The 20,902-nt window shown below is 36.8% G+C and overlaps 1 pseudogene; it reads left to right on the top strand.

The window, feature by feature from the left end:
* The first annotated feature begins 245 nt into the window (after positions 1-245).
* On the top strand, positions 246-14,587 carry LOC126941905 (flavin-containing monooxygenase 5-like; annotated as a pseudogene).
* Positions 14,588-20,902: the final 6,315 nt, after the last annotated feature.

The following is a 20,902-nucleotide window of genomic DNA, read 5'->3' as shown; positions in this document are numbered from 1 at the left end:
TTCTCTCTGTGACTATACTGAGAAATTTGGTGGGGGGAAGGAATATTTCTTTCTGTATACTTTTGTATCCCTTATACCTCTCATAGTCCCTGATTGGTAATCAACATACTGGTGTTCTCATTGTTAATAAGAATAGTGAAAACTTAGGGCAACAGACTGAAGGTCTTTGTGACAAGTAATTTTTGTTTAAATGGGATGGATGACAGTGACAGAGCTCTAAATTTCTACTAACCAGCTGAGACACGATGGCAAAGAAGCAGATTGCTGTGATTGGAGCTGTAATTAGCGAACTGGGTGCCATTAAGTGCTGCTTAGATGAAGATCTGGAGCCCACCTGCTTTGAAAGATATGATGATATTGGAGGTCTCTGGAAATTTCAAGTAAGTTTAGATTTCATTTGGTTTTAATCATGTAACTTTAAAAAAAAAAAGCTAGAACAATTTGATGCTGGTTTCCTCAGAGGAAACATATAGCACATCACATTTTAGGAATTATGTAATGACTCTAATATTCTTGCTTACGGATTAACGGAGGAATTATATGAATATATGTCAATTTCAGATTAAGCCATGAAATTTATCAGATTCTCTTCAGGGTAGCTGAGATTCCATGTGGTCATCAAAAATATTAGAAAGATATAGTGGTTGAGGATCCTTTCAACTGATCAGATGATATTGTGCCCAAAGTTAGAGATGTCACACCATTTTTTCCCCTGACTTAGCATGGGTATACAGTAGGGTAGGATGGTCTATTGCTGGGCTTCTCCCACGTAATCTCATATTCTCTTCTGTGGTCACACCTGCTGACTGGCCATTGCATGGTATCTTCTCTTGTCAATCAGAGGGCAATGACTTTTTATTTCTCTCAGTTCTTGGTAGCAGGAGATTTATTGCCGTGAGGAATTCAAACTTGGTGCCAAACGTTGAATAGGCTTAAGTTCCTGGGTGGTCTCATCTTCTTTTGGTGCTTCATTCTGCCATCCTTGGAAGTGCCCTTGAAGTCCAACACTTCTGATCAGTATTTTCCAGTTCTGATAATCCCAGAGAGCCACTCTGCTCACCAGTCATGGCTCGCTTTCTCATGGGTGTGCGTGAATGAGCAGATTTCCTTCTCTTGCTCCTGGCTCTTGTGCCCACCCAGACCATGTTTCAAGAGCCAGAACCCTCTCCATCCAGAATATGGAGAGTGGACTTGAGGCAAAGTTATCAACTATGCTGCCCCACAGGGACTTTCCTCAGGTGCCACTGGAGCAAATCAGTGCCCAATCAGCATTCAGATAGACCCTCCAACCTGCTGTTAGGGTCATTCAGATATTCTTCCATAACCTGTGGATTTTCCTGTGTACAGTTTTAATTGACCTTCAGTTCTAAATGTCCTATAATACCCATTTTGTTTCTTCTTTAAGAGTGCATTCATTCAACAAATATTTTTTGGGCCCTACTCTGTGTCAGGAACTTTTCTAGGAGCCAGGAAATATATTAGTAAACATGAATACAAAAATCCTTGACCTTAAAAAGTTTACATTCTAATGGGAAAGGATAATTAAATTAAAAAGTAGTATGGTTAATGCTGGTAAGGATAATAGAGAAAAATAAACCAGGAAATGAGAGTTTGATGAATATAAATTAAATATGTGCTCATGAAAAGCCTCAAAATGATTTTTGACAAGGAATTGAAATGTAAGAAAGAAAGCTGAGAAGAGATCTGGGGGAAGGGATTGAGAGGAATCTTTAAGTGCAGAGCTGTGAGGTGGGAGCATGCCTTGCATGTTAGGGAAGAACCAGAGAGCCGATGGGGCTAGACTGTAGTGGCCCAGAGGAAGAAGTCTAGCAGGTGGTCAGAGGGGAATGGGAGCCCAGATCATATTAGCATTTAGACGCCATGATAAGGACTTTGACTTCCATATAGATTAAAACCATGAGATGGTTTTAAACGAAGGAGTAATGTTCTATGGCTTGTGTATTAACTATAAAAGACAACCCTGATTGCTCTATTGAGAATAGAACAAAGAAATGCTAAGAAATTTGTCCAGTTTGAAAGCTACTCAATAATGTTCCAGTGGGAGATCACAGCAAACTGCACCAGGTTTCTAGATACACAGATTTTTAAAAAATATGTTATAATTTCTTATATGTTGACTTTTTCTATTTCTTTTTGAATTCACATCATATATTTAAAAAGGTTTGTGTCTATTATATCTTCTTAGTGGATAGTTCCTTTTATCCATACAAAACACCTTTTTGTTCCTTTTACCTTTAATTATGTTGTGTTGGTATTAATCATGTATGCATGAATTTAAAATTAAAATATTGCTAAAGTAGATATCTTTTTGTTATACCTTGATAAGCATATTTTTTCCATCACTTAATTTTCTGGTTTTGTTTGTTTGTTTGTTTGTTTGTTTGTTTTTTGAGACAGAGTCTCGCTCTGTTGCCCAGGCTGGAGTGCAGTGGTGTGATCTCAGCTAACTGCAAGCTCTGCCTCCTGGGCTCACGCCATTCTCCTGCCTCAGCCTCCTGAGCAGCTGGGACCACAGGCGCTTGCCACCATGCCTGGCCAATTTTTTTGTATTTTTAGTAGAGACAGAGTTTCACCGTGTTCTCGATCTCCTGACCTTGTGATCCACTCACCTCGGCCTCCCAAAGTGCTGGGATTACAGGCGTGAGCCATTGTGCCCGGCCAATTCCATCACTTAATTTTCAATTTTACTTCATTTTATTTTAGGTTTGCCTGCATAAAACCTGGTTTTACTTTATTGTTCAATGTAAAACCTTCTATTTTTCTTATTTTAAAAATTGTGCTGAGGTGTAATGTATGCATTAAAATGCATAAAGTAAGCTGATCTTATGTGTACAGCTTGATAATTGTTATATATTTATATATCTATACAACTACTGCTTAAGCAAGATATAGACTATGTTCAGAATCTTAAAATAGTCCCGTGTGTTTCTTCACTATTTTGATGCTTATCACCATTAATTACTCCTGATTATCTTTGAAACAATGCATTTATATTATTTTTTGTATTTTTTGACTTTTAATTTATGTAGTTGAGATTTATTCAAATCATGGATGTAGCAGTAGTTTATTTTTTATTTACCATTAATGTGTAGTATTCCAGTATATGAAAATACTGCAATTTATTCACTTAGTCTCCTGTTGATAAAATTTTGTGTCTGGTTTCTTTCACCCATCATTTGTGTATGTCAAATGCATTCATTATATGAGAATAGCTTTAATTCGTCTAAAAATTTTAATTGTTGCACAGTATTCCATTGTTTGAATATACCACAATGTATTTAGTCTTTCTTTTTTTGTCGAAATTTGGGTTGTTTTTACTATTTGGCAATTGTGAAAATTCTTGCACATGCCTTTTGGTGGATATAAATTTATTTCTTTTGGGAACATTCCTAGCAGTAAAATACCGATTCAAAGTTTAAGCATCAGTAGATATTGCCAAGCAGTGTTCTAAAATGAATGTATCAATTCACATTTCCACCAATAATGTATGAGAGTTCCACTTGCTCTACATCCTTCCAAATGCTTAGTATTATTAGTCTTTTTATTTTGACCATTCTGGTGGATATGGAGTGGTATTGATTATAGTTTTGCTTTGTGTTTCCCTCATGGGTACAGATGCTGAACATCTTGTAATATGCTTATTGGCATAGATATTCTCATTTGTTAAAAATTTGTTCAAGTCTTCTGTCCATTGTCAATCTAGTTTGTCTATCTTTTTTCTTTAGTAAGAATTTTTTTTTATATATTTTGTATATGAGTCTTTTGTTGCATACATTTGTTGTGAGCATATTCTGGTATGTGGTATGTGTTTTTACTATCATAAAGATAGTATACCTTTCGACAGAGACTCATGATTTTAATGAAGCCCACTTTATCAAGGTTTTTAATGGTTTGTAATTCTTTGTGTCACAGATAAGAAACTTTTATTTATCCCAAAGTCCTGAAGATGGTTCCTTGTATTTTCTTCAGAACCTTTATTGCTGTACCTTTAATGTTTAGATTTATGATCCATTTTGATTTACATTTTGTGTATGGTGAGATATAAGGATCCTGTTCATTTTTCTCATATACAGATATCCAGTGGATATAGCACCATTTATTGAAAAGATCATTATTTCCCCCATTGAGTTACAATAGTGCCTTTTATTTATTCATTCATTTTTGGAAATTTGGTGACTATTTATGTGGAGTTTTTTCTTAGTGTGTATCACTGGTCCATATTTCTATCCATACATCATTGCTGTATCTTTATAGTAAAGTTTGGCATTTTTGTTTTTCTTCCTAAGTATTTTCTTTAATTTTCAAGGATGTCTACATTTTAATGTAAGTTTTAGAATTAGCTGTCAATTTTCGCAAAAATATCTGCCAGAATATTATTTGGGATTGCATTGGCTTTATGGCTATAGTTGGAAAGGATTAAATTTTTAATAATACTGAGTCATCTCATTTATGTAATAGTATGTCTATTTATTTATTACTTTTTCACTTCTCTCAGCAATCATGTAGAAGCCTTGCATATCTTTTCTTAGATTATTCTTAAGTATTTGATGTTTTTTATGCTATTGTAAATAATAGCTGTTGTGAAAGTTCCACTTTTCAATTTGTTGCTAGTAGATAAAACCATTAATTTTTATGTGAGCTTTGTATCCAGCAACACTGCTAAATTTTGTAATGCTTTGAATGTAGATTATTTTGGATTTGCTATGTACATAATCATGACTTCTATGCTTAATAACAGTTTTACTTCTCACTTTCCAATATTTATGACTTTTGTTTCTTTTTGTTCCTTATTGCATTAGCTGGGTCCTTAAGAATAATGTTGCATAAAAGTGCTAATAGAAGATATCTTTTTATTCTTCCCAACCTCACCTAAAAGAAAAACTGCTCAATATTTTACCAGTAAGCACGATGTTAGCTAAGATTTTTTGTAGATTAAGAAAATTTCCATCTATAAATAGTTTGTGGAGAGTTTTTTAAAGTCACAAACATACGTTAACATTTATAAAATGATTTTTCTGCATCACCTGAGATCAACATCTCAATAATTAGCATTGCTATGTTAGTGCAACACATTTTATAGATTAATATTCAGATGATAAAATAAATTTTTGTTTTCAGAAAAACCTACTTGGTCATTTGAAAATATTTTTAGTCATTGCTAGATTAGATTCACAATTTTTTTCTGATATTTTTAACTTGCTAAAATATAATTTTCATCAATGTTTGTGAGACCTTATATTATAATTTTCCCCTCTTATAATGTCTATCTCAGGTTTGATATCAAGGTTATTCTAACTCAAGATTATGAAATGAGTTCAGAAGTGTTTCTGTTTCTTCTATTTTCTTAAATAATTTCTGTTCAATTGGTATTATTTTATTTTCTTTAAATGTTCAGAAGAATTCAACAGTGAAACCATCTGAGCCAGTTTTCTTTGTAAGAAGCTTTTTAATGACACATTCAACAGATATAAGGATTTCAATTTTTCTTTTGCTTTTCATGTCAGATTGGTAAGTATTGTTTTTCAAGGAATTTGTCCTTTTTTCTAAGTCAACAGTTTAAGGGGTATTATTCATAATAACCTCTTTAAATATTTTTTACTATGTTTAGATTCTATAGTGTTATTTTATTTTTATTCCTAATATTGACAATTTATGTTTTCTCTTTTTGGGGATAATCTTGCTAGGGATTTATTAATTTTCTTAATCCTCTAAAATAACAAACATTATCATGCTGTGTACTGTTCATTTAATTTGTATTTCAATGATTTCAGCTTATATTTTTATTATTTTCTTTTTCTTCATTTTTGTGTTTATTTTATTGTTCATCTAGGTTGTTTTTTAAAAAAAAATATTTTGGATTCAGCAGTACATGTGCATGTTTGTTACAGAGGTAAATTGCATGTCACAGGGATTTGGTAGACAGATTATTTCTTTTACTCATGGCAAAGGGTAAAGCAGGAGCAAGCCTCCCACATGGTGGGAGCGGGAGCAAGAGAGAGGAGGTTCCACACACTTTTAAACAGCCAGATCTCCTTAGAACTTACTCACTATTGCAAGGACAGCACCAGGGAGATGGTGCTCAACCATTCATAAGAAATCTACCCTCATGGTCCTGGACCCCACTTCCAATACTGGGGATTGCAATTCAACATGAGATTTGTGTGGGGACAGATATACAAACTATAGTAGATTTTTCTCCATCCCTTTACTTTGAGCCTATGGGTGTCATTGCTTATGAAATGGATGAAGACAGCATACAATTGGGTCTTGCTTCTTTATCCAAGATGCATGCCGCTCTGTGCCTTTTAATTGGAGCATTTAATCCACTTACATTCAAGGTTAACATTGATACGTACAGATTTGGTCCTGTTGTCAATGAGCTATTAGATGATTATTATGCAGACTTGATTGTATTGTTGCTTTATAGTATCAATGGTCTATGTACTTAAGTGTGTTTTGTGGTAACCATTAACAGTATCTCCTTTCCATAATTAACACTCCCTAAAGGATCTCTTGTAAGAGAAGTCTGGTGGTAACAAAATCCCCTGGCATTTACTTCTCTGAAAAAGATCTCATTTCTCATTCACTTATGAAGCTTAATTTGGCTAGATATGAAATTCTTGGTTGGAATTTGTTTTCTTTTCTTTAAGAACGCTGAATATAAGGCCAGGCACGGTGGCTCACTCCTGTAATCCCAGCACTTTGGGAGGCTGAGGCAGGTGGATCACCTGAGGTCAGGAGTTTGAGACAAGCCTGGCCAACATGGTGAAGCCCCATCTCTACTAAAAATCTAAAACTTAGCTGGGCATGATTGCACATACTTGTAATCCCAGCTACTCATGAGGCTAAGGCAGGAGAATCACTTGAACCTGGGAGGTGGAAATTGCACTCCAGCCTGGGCAACAGAGCAAGGTTCTGTCTCAAAAAAAAAAAAAAAAAAAAAAAAAAAAAAAAAAAAAAGAATGCTGTATACAGGCCTCCAATCTCTTCTGGATTGTAGGGTTTCTGCTGAAGTGTCCACTGTTAGCTTGATAAGGTTTCCTTTGTAGGTGACCTATCCCTTCTCTCTAGCTGCCTTTAACATTTTTTTCTTTCATTTCATCCTTTGAGAATCTAATGACTATGTGTCTTTGGGATGGTGGTCTTGTATAGTATCTTACAGGGACTCTCTGCATTTCCTGAATTTGAATGTTAGCCTCTCTAGCAAGGTTGGAGAAATTTTCATGAAGGATATCCTCAAATGCTTTCTAAGTTGCTTGTTTTCTCTCCCTCTCTTTCAGGGATTCCAGTGAGTCATAGATTTGGTCTGTTTACATAATCCCATATTTCTAGAAGGTTTTGTTCTTTTATTTTTGTTCTTTTTTCTTTATTTTTTTCTGACTGTGTTCATTGATCTTCAAGCTCCGAGATTCTTTCCTTAGCTTGGTCTATTATGCTGTTAATACTTGCAATTGTATTATGAAATTCTTGAAGTGAGTTTTCAGCTCTGTCCAAACAGTTTTGTTCTTTCTTAAAATGACCATTTTGTCTTTCAGCTCCTGTATCATTTTATTGTATTTCTTAGATTTCTTAGATTGGGTTTTGACTTTCTTCTGAATCTCAATGATTTTTGTTTCTTCCACATTCTGAATTCTAGGTCTGTCATTTTTACCTATTTTAGCTTGGTTAAGAACCATTGCTGGGAAACTAATGTGGTTCTTTGGAGGAAAGAAGGCACACTGCTTTTTGAGTTGCCAAAATTCTTGTGCTGGTCTTTTCTTATCTGTGTGGGTTGATATTGCTTCAGTCTTTGAAGCTGCTGTCCTTTGGGTGAGGTTTTTTTCTTTAATCTTCTTTGATGCCCTTGAGAATTTGATTGTGGGATAAGATGGGTTCAGTTGACTGGCTTCATTTCTAAAAGATTTTAGGGACCCAAAACTCAGCTCAGTATTCCAGACTGTGTCCTCTAACTGGGGGACTGGTACCAGCCCCAGCTTTGTTCTCTGATGTTAGGATCCTGCTGCACTGGAGGGGCCAAGGTGCTCCTGGTCCACTGGCCATAACACTCCAATGGGGGAGTGTGGGTCAAAGTACCTCTTCAAGGTGGGGCAGTGGGATCCATGCTCATTTGCATGTGCTAGCCAGCTGCAGCAGTGCATCAGCTGGGGAGGGTGCTGGAAGGGGAGCGGTTGCCGTCATCTGTGCTAGCACTACCTACTACCAGCAGCGGTCGCAGCAGTAGAGGCGTGGCACTCATAAAAACAGGATTGCCAGTGCCCATGAGCACATCCATCCTGCAGGGGTGACCTGGTGGGGTGTCAGTGAGGAGGGGGATGGGAGGTGTGGCCTGGCATCATGGGGTGGGGTGTTAGCAGGGATGGGGTAGTGGGGTGCACTTGTGTGTTGGTGGGGGAAGGCTGGCTCTCTGCTGGAATTCTTCTATAGTTAAATGCAGGCAGCCCAAGAAGGAGCTATGATTAAAGCACTGGGAAGCACCCCAGCTGGGCATCCATGGTTGCACTGCCAGCGGGTGTAGCCAGGCTGGGGCCCCAGGTGAGGCCAGCAGACAGGGGTACACAGATCAGACTGTCTTCATCCCACAGGCAAGACCACCCTGCTTTGTCCAGGTCCAAAGTCACCCTAAAGCTAAAGTCTCCTAGAGGAACATAGTTGAGCCTTGGGAGATGGGTGCTCCAGCCATGCTCCACTATACCTAACCCTCTGAGCTCCACATGTGCTTGAGTCCTGCCCCACCACCTCTGTATATGAGTTTCTTCATGAGTTTCTCCTAGAAAAACTTTGTATATTAGTTTCTCCATTTGATTCTGTTAATTTTTACTTTACATATTTTGAAATTATGTTATTAGGTGCATTTGAATTTAAGATTTTAATATCTTCCTGTAGAATTGACATTTATATTATTATTTCTTTCTCTTTATGTCTAATAGTTCCACGATATCTAATTTGTCTAATGTAGCCACTCCAGTTGCCTTTTGTCTCTTGTAAATAAAATAAAGAGGTTTTGTCTGGTATTTTATTTTTTGTTTTAATTGGAGTGCTTACATATAATAAAGCATGAATATATTGGGTTTTAATTTACTATCTGGTATGCTTTTGATTTGTTTTATATCCTTCTTGTTTCTTTACTCTTGATTTCCTTCTTTCTTTTGGTTTTACTCATTTTTTATTTTTTTGTACATTAATTATTTAGATATCCATTTTTGAATTATCCTTTTTAATTTTAATGCATATCCTTGTCTTATTGCTTTCTACCTGAAGAAGGCAAAGATCTTATAACAGTTTAGCCCCGTTTTCTGACCCTTGTGTTATTATGTATTTTACTTGAATATTTTATAAACTCCACAAGATATTACTATTACTAATGTTTTAGTCAATATTTTTATGTTTATCCACATATTCATGATTCCTAGGGTTTTCATTTCTTCCAGTATTTCATGGTTCCATCTTTGTTTATTCCCATTTAGCCTGAGGAACTTCCTTGCATGTGTCTCATAGTGTGGGATTGCTGGCAACAAATTCTCTCAGTTTTTGTTTGTCTGAATGCAGGTTTATTTCACTTTCATTTTTGATGGGTATTTTCACTGGTATTGAAGTTTATTTCAGTATTTTAAAGATAACATTCCAGTCTTCCTGACTTCTGTCATTTCTATTGAGCAATCAGACATAAGCCTATTGTTGACTCAGAGTAACTTCTTTCTCTAGTAGATATGGACAGAAGAGAGAAAATGTTCATGGAAAAGTAAAAGGCAATGTTCTTTATTATTCCCAATTACTTTTCTTCTCTAAAATATTTTATTTAGATTCTCTTGTTATTGTAAAGTTTATTTTATTAAGAGAATCTTTCTCCTGTAGAAAAATACTTCAGAGAAAATGCCTAGTATTTACAAGTAATCTGTGACCATCAATACTTCCAAGGAGATGATGTGCTTCAGTGACTTCCGTGTCCCTGATAATTTTCCCAAGTACATGCACAGCTCCAAACTCAGGACTACTTCAGGATGCATGCCACACACTTTGGCCTCCTCGATTACATTGGTTTTAAGGTAAAATCTAAGTAAATCATTGCATAGTCAATGTGTGTGTGTGTGTGTGTGTCTGCGTGTGCATGTATGTGTGCAGACACACTCAATTGTACACACATGAGCTATATTTGGCATCTTCTGGTACGATCAGAGAAAGAGATCATCAGCGAGCTTCCACCCTAGAAAATCACCCCTTATAAAGAAGTAATGTTTTGAATATTTCACTTGAATATAAGGTTGAAGAATTTTGCCCAACAGAACCTATTCTAATAAGACTTTGGTGTGGCATTGTAAGGGTCCTTTCTGTCAGCCTTAAATTCAACTGTTGAAGGACTTAGAATAGTGGCAGTAGTAATTGAGCCATATTATATTGTGTGTATATAGAATAAGAATGAAGGGAAGGTCATATAAGCAACACAAGGAAGACGTTTTTTCAGATCCATGTAGTTCCCATAATCTACCACCATGACCCCCAACTCACACTTAAAAATCCATCTCTATAGTCATGGTGGAATATTAATTCCTATCTGAAACTCTAAAGCCAAGTGCAGGGAAACTGAATAAGTTTGTGCTAAAATATGAAAAATATAAGGAATATTAGTCTCTTGCATGTGGAAGTCATCCTGGAAGGATATTTCTCTTGCAGCTTCAGTCACTCCTCTGTTTTTTCACTGTTAAGTATTAACTATTTCTATTTCTATGGAAAATTGGATTTTTAAATAAAATACCTGTAATATCTTGAAAATGCACACACGGCAAAGGCAGTCACTGTGGGAGTGGGAACTAAAGTGAGAGCAAATGCCTCTGATGAAGATAGAAGAGTCTCAGATAAGTTGTATTACTCAGACTCATGGGGTTTGGGGGAGGAGGGATTAAAACTGAGAACTGTGATAGTGTATCACCTATGTTTTGCCCTTGTTCTCAGACCAAAGTGCAAAGTGTGAGGAAGCACCCAGATTTTTCTGTCAATGGACAATGAGATGTTGTTGTGGAGACTGAAGAGAAGCAAGAGACTTTGGTCTTTGATGGGGTCTTAGTCTGCAGTGTACACCACACAGATCCCTACTTACCACTTCAGTCCTTCCCAGGTATGTTACTAAGAATCTGTTTGGTAAAAGAGTACTTTCCAGATATCCCACAGAGCAAAATGATTGAGCACGAACTTTATTACTAGTCTCTGGTCACATTCAATAACAAACAACTAAATACCCAATATTTATGTTAACAGGACAATACTAGACAACAAAAATAGGCAAACACACATCTGTTTTTTACTTTCTATAGTTTTAAATAGCTTCTAATTAATGATAACAATTAGCCCTGGCCCACTTTCAACTGGTTTTAGTTTTGTGTCCATTCATCTGATCTCACTTCCTTTCAGAGAAAGTGGAATTACTAAAAATAAGGGGCAAATGGCAAGCAAAGCAAGCAAAAAGCTGGCAAATCCACAAACTTAAAAATTTTAGAGTATGGGACAAAATTTTAAATAACATTCATTTATCACTGGTTTTCATTGCTTGATAAAAACACACTAGCAGCTTACTGTTTGGTAAATTCCTTTGAATTCCATTTGGTAAAATGGTGCCCATCTCAAATGAGACTATTACTTGAAAACAAAACAAAACAAAAAAGCTTCCCTATCCCCTCTAACTAAAGCCTCTCCCTTTACTTCTGATCCTTTTCCCCTCCCTTTACATCAATTGCTATCAGAAGTCAATCAAGAAATACTCGATATCTCAGTGCCTTTCCATGATGTCTAACAAGCCATCATAAGAAATTCTTTGGTGGTTGAGGCAAACTGAAAATAGAAGAGTCCTAGATGAAAATCAAAGGACTTAAACTTGAATTTTTGTTGTCCAACTGACTAGCTGAGTCATGTATGACAAATACCTGACCTTTCTGTGTTTGCACACCAACACAAACATTTGTAAAATAAAAAGACCTGATTTTCTAAATGTTAAAATGCAATGTAGTCTGGAAATTATTATATAATTATAACAAAATATATAGATTATATTAATAACTGTAATATACGTATCAGCTTCCTTTTGACTTGCTTCCTGGCTGAGAGACACACCCTACAGAGACACTTTTGGGACATATATATATTTTAATAAGTGTCAGGGGACAGAGATACAAACATGCCTAGAGCGAGACAATGTATGAGAATGCCAGACACAGATTACGGCTGTTCTGAAGCTCTCAGCAGAGCCAGGGACCACATGAGGGCATTAGGCACTTGGAAGGAAGAAAAGATGTCAAGTTGATGAAGAAAGGCCCTATACTTCCTCAGAAAATAATGAAACAAAACAAAACAACAACCAGTTTCCAGCTTCATCATTTTGCCTAAGAATGCAGAGGACAATGTAATCATGAATAAATTAGATCATAGTGAAATTGTTGTGAAACTTTCAATTTGGAATAGGTCCAAGACAGATAGATCTACTATTTGCTAAATACTTTATATGGCCACTAGTCTATATTTAGCGTGTGTGGGTTGTAAGTCTGAGTTTACTCCCTGCTTTCCTAAGCTCTGTGAAATATAAAATTACATTTTTAGGACATAGGGTGATGTTCCATATAGCTAACCCAGACTCAAAGTCTTGCTCTTCCAGATGAACCAGAATATAACTTTCTATGTGTTGAGTTAGCAATGTGAAAAATACCCCTAATAATGAGAAATGTTCTTCCGTCACAGGCATTGAGAAGTTTGAAGGCTGTTATTTCCATAGTCGGGAATACAAAAGTCCTGAGGACTTTTCAGGGGAAAGAATCATAGTGATTGGCACCGGAAATTCTGGAGTGGATGTTGCGGTGGAGCTCAGTTGTGTAGCAAAAACAGGTTTGTTTGTTTTGAACAACTTCACTAATGGAAACACAACTTTCACTAATGGAAATCTCTGCATTTATAGGTGCCATTCAGAATGTAGGTTTAGTCTGTGAAGGACCAGAGAAGAAAGTGAAATCTATGGACCCTGACCTCAAGGTGTTTACATTCATGGGGCGCAGAGGATAAATGCAAAATAAATCCTTCATATTCACAGTGGAAAAATACATGTAAACAAATTACTATTAATTGAGCCAATTCAGTAAAATATTAGCATAGATTAAAGAAAATGTTAGATAATTAATCTGACTTTTTTACTACCACAGCAGTGCTTTGGTCCTGAAACAGACTTCAAATAGTAGTAAAGATAAGAAATTGCAAATCTATCTGGAATCAGTAGATTTTGGTGGTAGAATTAAATAATAGAAAACAGAGAAGAGTTAATGATGATGATAAATATATAATTCTCTTTAACTAAAGTGTTATACTCTAATGATGAGGAAAGATAAAATATTAAATTTTGCTTTAGACATAGTTTATTTCATGCAAAACCAAGTTATCTAAGACTTTCATTTATGCTTGATTATTCAATATTATTTCTTCTCTTAAAAAATTAATAACACTCAGAGTTTATTAAAAAAATGAGATAACTTTCACATTCAGGATCATTGGCCACATTTAATAAAGCCTTAATAAATAAAGCACCCTACCTATGAGGATATTCAGATATCCTGATTTTCATTACTTATTTGTCTTTATTTGTTATCATTAATCATTAGTTTTTAGAAGAAATTACTAAGTGAATTACTAAAAGTTTAGTTTATTTTTAAAAATTTAATAAGCATTTAAAAAGGTAAATGTTTGGTCACTAGCGCCCATCTAATCTATTTTGTACTTCACAGATTTGACCAGGAGGAACTGAGATTCAACATCCTCAAGACTGCAAAAGCACCTATAATCAAACAACTTAATATATTTCCTAATTTTATCAGCATGCAGACAAGTTTACAAATACATTATAGAAAGATTTGAAGAGTGATTCTGGTTACATTCAGTTAAGCAGGATGCTAATCCTGAACGATCTGATGTATTAAAGTTTTTAATGTTTGTGTCTTTGTTTTGATGCATACAATATAGTGGAAGTCTATAGTAGTTAATATGATGATAATCGCTTCTAAATTTAAATCCTTATTTATATATGAAGCATAGCTATGTCTATGTCCAAGAAAGAATTTTAAAATAGTAAATCAGAAACTTGTAAACTAGTGAATACAATTTTCTATTTTTCATTCAGAAATTTGTTGTCATAGACACAGCCTTTAACTGGAAATCAGTAGACAGGTCTGGTCAAGCACAGCATTGCAACCACTGTGTAGTATTTTACTACCTAATCCTCAGTAGCCAACACTGTTAAATCTGCGCAATGAGTAGCATATGAATAAAAATAATATCATGTAAAATGTTCTCTCTCTCTCTCTCCTTCACTGGTTTGCTCTATCTCTGCCTCCCTCAGGTATTCTTCAGTACTAGACGTGGATCATGGATTTTATACCATGTTTGGGATAATGGGTATCCCATGGATAATTCACTTTTCACTCGGTTCAATAGTTTTCTCCAGAAAATATTAACTACAACACAAATAAATAACCAGCTAGAGAAAATAATGAACTCAAGATTTAATCATGCATACTATGGCCTGCAGCCTCAGCACAGGTGATCACCAAGGGGTCTTACTTTATGCAATTATGTGTATGTGTAAAAGGGAAGTTACCTTAAAGACAGTTCAGCTTCTGGCAATTAACATTTATTTCGGTAAATTAATCTCATACACTTGCTAGTATAAATCACTTATATTATGATGTACATAATATATGTTATTGCACCTAAACCTGTCAGACAAGTGCCTGGAGAACAGCTTCAGGAATCTCCAAGGTGAGAATGGGAGAGTGGCAGATTTTGGAAAGAACTTGGTATGGACTTTGGTAAACGTCAAAGTCAGCCCTTCATGAAGAATGCCTGGCCCTAGCACTGCACAGATTAAGAAAAATATGAAGGAGTAGGTTGAGTCCTTCCTGAGGCCAGGAAAGGACTGAAAATGAGGGGACAGGAAGGCCTTCTCTATGTACATCAGCAAGAGAATGCATTACTGGTTTCTATATCTTGGACCCAAAGAAGTGGTCCTCTTCACCTTTTACCACCTGCAGAACAGCCACCACAAGGAGCATTCTGATAACCAGACATCAGCCCCAATGAGCCATCAAAAATCTACCATCCCATGTAAATGAATCGGTATCCAGAGAAAAGAGTCAGAAAATCAGAGCACATGCCTAGCTAGGGAAATGGAGGAGGAAAAAGAAGTCAACTTGCATTGGAATAGGAAGAGATCTTAAGGGGGATTCAACTGCCACAAGAAATATTATTCAGAGCTTAAGAATATCATTTGGCAACTAAAGACAAGACTAGATAAATGGAAGGAAAAATGGTTACTGGATAGATTAAGAGAAATTGGAATAGGTGGAGAAGACTTGATGCTTAAATAAATAACAGAATATTTTTTTTCAGATTGAAAAGAAACCAGGATGATTTATGATCCTGAATTTACCATCCTGAATTCCAGGGTGGATTATGGACACACACACACAAATATACCCAATCACATACATGTACTCTTATGTAGTATTCCTCAGTTTCCCCTACTTTTTTCTCTTTCCTGATCAAGATATATCAGCCAGCTGCATGTTTTCCCTTGCAGGCCTAAATCCAAGCCCGGGCCTTGAACATTTTCAGGCACTGATAAAGGTATTTAGGTTATTGCCCCAAACACCAAAGGATACTAGCCCTGGACCTAAGCCAGATTCCTTAAGCTCTCAGATAAATATCATAACCTGACCTTCTCATTGTGGATATACCTAAGCGGAACATTCCTTGTCTTAATAATCTGTAGAGAATTAACATAAAGAGAAGTAAATGAAGTAGGGGGAAGCCACATGATTTTACAAGTGGAGGTCAAGGCACACTCTGTGCAGCATTCGACCTCAGGGACATACAACCAGAAGCCAGGAAATTCAGAAAAGAGCTGGTAACAGAGAGACCTCTCTTCCTGTTGGGACGGTTTTCTTGGGTATTTCCAGGTTATTCCTACATCCAAGTTCCAAGAATCACTGCCCAAAGCATTCAGCATAAGTGTGATGCAAAATGCTTTACATTCTGTATTTGCTGTTTGAAAAATTAGATAATGAGCAACCTGGAAACCAATCATCATAACTAAAGATGAGCAGATTGATGCATAGCACTGTTCTTCCCTACTCCCACTCTCCCCCTCTCAAGTTTTTCTTTAAGCACTTAGTCCCTTCTAGGATTGATATGGGATAAGCACATTTGTCTAGCTGGCATGAAAATAAAAAGCTGGTTTATCTGTAAACAGACATTAAGTATTTTAGCTATTTCCATGCGTGTCTTACAATTCACAAATCTGAAATAACTCAGATTATTCTTTATGAAACTCTCAAACCCAATAATAGCATGATAAAAAGCAACACCTTCAAGATATCTCTAGGGAATCCAAATGTAGGAAAGCATAGGTACCTCACCGGAGCCCTCAGGGTCCCTCCACCGCCTGAGGATAAGTCACTTCTCACTCTTGATCTGAATCAACAGAGAAATTTCTGCAATCCCAGTCCTTGGTGATTTAGGACATAAGGATCCAGGAACTTTATAGGTAATCATGGTACCAATTCTACCCCCAAAATATCTTTCTCAACAGCTGTCTAATTTCTAAAATGTTACCATTCAACTTTTCATTTGTTAAGTCTCTCTTTCATTATCAGGCAAAGACCTCCCAACCCCAGTTGTGGCAGTCTGAATAATGGCCACCTAAAGACATTTACATTCTAATCATTGAAACCTGTGGCTATGTTACTTTACATTGCAAAAAGGACTTTTTGTGATTAAGTTAAGGATTTGGGGATGGGGAGATTATCCTGGATTATTCAGGTGGGTCCAAAGCAATCATAGGATTCTTAAAAGAGAGAGGAAGGAAGTTGAATGAGAGAAGGTGATGTGATGCTGGAACCAGCCTTTTACAGCTGAAAAAGGTGAGAAAATGAATTCTGTTCTAGACCCTCTGCTAAATTTGTGGCGATTTGTTACAGCAGCATATATAAAACGAATATACCGATTTAAACCCCAATCATAATTTACACTTTTGTATCGAATTTCCCAAACTGCACTCTGGAGAATTTATTCTAGAGTACTTTAAATTGAAATGATGGAATTATAAAGTGATCCCTAGCAAGTTATGAAAATGCTACCGTCTAATCACCACTGTGGATCAGTAGCTTTACTGATTCTCTATGTAAACATATCTTTAAAGATGGGAACCATACATAAGATAACAGGTTATTGGATCCAGAAGTTGGGGTGTATGGCATAGTAAAGCCCCATCTTTGAGACCATTTAATCCCTCATTAAAGGCTTGGGTAAACAAGCCTTGGGTATATAGTTTTCTATAACTTTTTAGAAATAACTTATTTGCTCAGAAAAAGACTTGGCTATATTTCTGGGCATATATGCAAAGGAATATAAATTGTTTTATCATAAAGACACATGCTCCTGTATGTTCATCACAGCGGTATTCACAATAGCAAAGACATGGAATCAACCTAAATGCCCATCGGTGGTAGACTGGATAAATGTGGTACATATACACCATGGACTACTATGCAGCCATGAAAAGGAATGAGATCATGTCCTTTGCAGTAATATGGATGGAGCTAGAGCCCATTATCCTTAGCAAACTAACACAGGAACAGAAAACCAAATACCACATGTTCTCACTTATAATTGGGAGCTAACTGGGGAAAACAGGTGGACACAAAGAGGGGAACACCACATTCTAGGGCCTATTGGAGAGTGGAGGGTGGGAAGAGGGAGAAGATCAGGAAAAATAACTACTGGGTACTTGGCTTAATACCTGGATGACAAAATAATCTGTACAACAAACCCCCATGACACAATTTACCTATATAACTAACCTGCACTTGTACCCCTGAACTTAAAAGTTTAAAAAAATGACTTCACGTTTTTGCAGCTATTAACATCTTCCAAAGAGATTTCCCTTAATACAATTTTGAAACTTCAGGCATAATGTGAATACGTTAACCTGATATTTTTCTAAAAGAATTTTTCAGTAAGGTCATAAGGGAAAGAGTGTGAAGGTCACTTACACAGGTCAGGTGGAAAGAAATGAAAGGATGGTATAGAGAAGAAGCAGACAGAAACGTGAATTCAGAGGTTCTGAAAATAATCACTTTGGGTTTTACAGTTTTCCATCACACCGACTCTGGCCTATGCCTTCAATTTATCAGAGACTGGGTAGGGCTCGGGGAGTTTTGTTGTTACTGTTTCCTGAGTCCTGACAGCTGGAAGTGGGTAGCAGTGCATTCCCAGGTCATGGTGGAATTTTAGTACCCTGCCAGGATCTTAATCACCTGAGAATCTAGGAGGTCTGGGACCCGGCAACCCTTCAGAAAACATACCTGTTCACAGTATGCAATAGATAAACAGGACTAATAGAGAGAGGAAAAAAAAAGACATTTTGTAGGTGTACATTAAAAATACCAACTTTCTCAGATGAGTAGATTGCAAAAATTTTCTCCCTTTCTGTAGGTTGCCTGTTCACTCTGATGGTAGTTTCTTTTGCTGTGCAGAAGCTCTTCAGTTTAATTAGATCCCATTTGTCAATTTTGGCTTTTGTTGCCATTGCTTTTGGTGTTTTAGACATGAAGTCCTTGCCCATGCCTATGTCCTGCAGTAAATGATGAGTTGATGGGTGCAGCACACCAACATGGCACATGTATACATATGTAACAAACCTGCACGTTGTGCACATGTACCCCAGAACTTAAAGTATAATAAAAAAATAAGTAAATAAAAAATACCAACTTTCCTCCATTTATTAATCTATTCTAAGGGATATGAAGAAAGGCAAAAGAGCCCTGAGAATATATTTTCCTTCATAATTTAGGGAAACAATTAAACAATGAGGCAATTCAAAGATCAAGATGATATTTAAATACTGCATAAAACCTTCACCCATGAAAGACCTTTAAGTGCACAGAATCACATCTTTTGATTGCTGATTTTATACATCTCTGTTAAGGATAAAAATAAAACACTTTGAAATAGCCCTCTCAGATGACTGTGGACCAAGGGCATTGAAAACTTTTATCCATATAGTCCAGACAATATTCCTTCATCACTTTTACAGTGAGCTGTTGTATATTGGCAGAAAGTGAATGTCTAACATATTTTCCACTAGAGTCTACTGCTACACCCAGAACTAATGAAACAATGTGTAGTCCATGATGATTATGTGGATCTTTAATTTCACAAATTTCTCCTAATGAGGTGCGATAGTTAATTTTAGGTGTCACCTTGGCTGGATTAAGGAATATGTAGAGAACTGGGAAAGCATTACTTCTGGATGTGTCTGTGGAGATGTTTCCATAGAAGATTGGCCTATGAGTTGGTGGACCCAGTGAAGAAGCTCCACCCTCAATGTGGGTGGGCCACATCCAATTGGCTGGGGGCCCAGATACAACAAAAAGGCAGAGAAAAGGCAAATTCTTTTCCCTCTCTCTTGGAACTCAGACACACTTCATCCACCCTTAGACATCATAAATCAAGCTTCTTCAGGCTTTGGACTTCAGAACTTATACCAGTGGACCCCTGGTTTCTCAGGCCTTTGGCCCCAGAATAAGAATTAGATCATCATCCTCCCTGGTCAGGGGCTTTCAGACTTGTACAGAGCCATGCTACCAGCATCCCAGGGTCTTTCATTTGCAGACTGTTGTGGGACTTCTCAACCACCATAATTAGGTGAACCAATTCCTCCAATAAATCCCTTCTCATATGCCTATATCTGTATCTATGACTGTATCTATATCTATACCTATATAGATATAGAGAACCTATTCTATTGGTTCTCTCTCTCTAGAGAACACTGACTAATACAGATTTTGGTACCAAGAGTGGTTCTGGAGGAATAGAATTTTAAGGATGAGTTTCCTACACTGGTTTTGGAGTTTCTGGAACTAGTTCTCTAATCTGATTAGACCTAAAAATGCTAAGGACTCTACTCCTAATAGTACAGAAAGTACTAATAGTCCGTGGTGTAAGCTATTATAGAGCTATGCAAAAGAACTGTATTTGATACTGCTTTTTTTTTGAGAGAGAGAGGGTCTCACTCTGTTGCCCAGGTGGGAGTGCAGTGGCACAATCTCAGCTCCCTGCAACCTCCATTTCCTAGGTTCAAGTGATTCTCGTGCCTCAGCCTCCTGAGTAGCTAGGACTACAGGTGCGAGCCACCACACCTGGCTAATTTTTGTGTTTGTGTTTTTTATTTTTTGGTAAAGACAGGGTTTCAACATGTTGGCCAGGCTGGTCTTGAACTCCTGACCTCATGTGATCTGCCCATCTTCGCCTCCCAAAGTGCTGGGATTACAGGTGTGAGCCAGCATGTATTTGACACTCTTAATCAACCACTTATAAGAGGCAAGGAACTTGATAACCCTTTATATAATACTTTCAAACATTTGTGGAAAATTAAGGAACATAATGACCTTGATTGGTTACATCCAATGTCACTGAACAAAGTAGTCAAGCTGGAAGGATGGAGATTATGCATGGTTTCAGCAACATGAACTTTCACTTATCAACAATGACCTGGCTACCTTAATTGCTGAGTATTCAATCTGCCAGGAGCAGAGACCAACACTGAGCCTCTGACATGGCACCATTTCCTGGGGTGATCAGTCAGCTACGTCATGGTAGGTTGATAACATTGGACTACTTCCATCATGGAAGGAGCAGTGTTTTGTCCTTATCGGAATAGTCACTCTCAATACAACTTTGTCTTCCTTGCGCACAATGCTTGTGTCAAAACTACTATTTGCAGACTTATGGAATGCCTTATCCTCCATCATGGTATTCCACACAGCATTGCTTCTGACCAAGGAACTCATTTCACAGC

The sequence above is a fragment of the Macaca thibetana genome, chromosome 1 (assembly GCF_024542745.1).
Source record: "Macaca thibetana thibetana isolate TM-01 chromosome 1, ASM2454274v1, whole genome shotgun sequence".
NCBI lineage: Eukaryota > Metazoa > Chordata > Mammalia > Primates > Cercopithecidae > Macaca > Macaca thibetana.
This window is presented reverse-complemented; position numbering and strand designations above follow the sequence as displayed.